At 42.4% G+C, this 776-nt stretch overlaps 1 non-coding gene across 1 annotated transcript; it reads right to left on the minus strand.

Annotated features, from left to right (window-relative positions):
• Positions 1-502: 502 nt before the first annotated feature.
• Positions 503-575, minus strand: Trnai-gau (transfer RNA isoleucine (anticodon GAU)). The gene has a single exon. It is a non-coding gene; the product is annotated as a tRNA-Ile (tRNA).
• Positions 576-776: the final 201 nt, after the last annotated feature.

Here is a 776-nt window from a genome sequence, read left to right on the forward strand (position 1 = left end):
ATTTTTTGTTTTTAACTTTTTTGATTTGTTTTTCTCTCACCCCTCCCCCCCCCCCCTTCCCGGTCCAGGTGAGTTTTTATTCTCTTTATTTTCTTTTTTTTATTCAAATTCAACAAATTCTTCCGTCGAGATGTTTTCATTGCAACTGATTGACAAATTGCCCTACATCGACGTAAACAAGCACTGAATCGATCAGTGTTTTAGTAGTAGCCATGATAAAAAATCATGGGCGTACATACTCGAGCAGGATTCGAACCTACGACCTCCTGATCACCGGACAGGCGTCATCTCCACTAGACCACCGAGCTTTCGCCCGACAGCAAGTGTTGGTTCTAATCCTTATAGCATGCAGCGGGTACTGCTTTGTTATTCAAATTCAACAAATTCTTCCGTCGAGATGTTTTCATTGCAACTGATTGACAAATTGCCCTACATCGACGTAAACAAGCACTGAATCGATCAGTGTTTTAGTAGTAACCATGATAAAAAATCGTGGGCGTACATACTCGAGCAGGATTCGAACCTACGACCTCCTGATCATCGGACAGGCGTCATCTCCACTAGACCACCGAGCTTTCGCCCGACAGCAAGTGTTGGTTCTAATCCTTATAGCATGCAGCGGGTACTGCTTTGTTATTCAAATTCAACAAATTCTTCCGTCGAGATGTTTTCATTGCAACTGATTGACAAATTGCCCTACATCGACGTAGTCTATGTTTATTTTTCTTTGTCTGTTTGTTGTTGTTTTTTCGTTTTCTACGCCCCCTACGAGTGGG

Source organism: Diadema antillarum, unplaced genomic scaffold, assembly GCF_040938485.1.
Source record: "Diadema antillarum isolate AM-2024a unplaced genomic scaffold, OU_Dant_1.0 seq00001199_RagTag, whole genome shotgun sequence".
NCBI lineage: Eukaryota > Metazoa > Echinodermata > Echinoidea > Diadematoida > Diadematidae > Diadema > Diadema antillarum.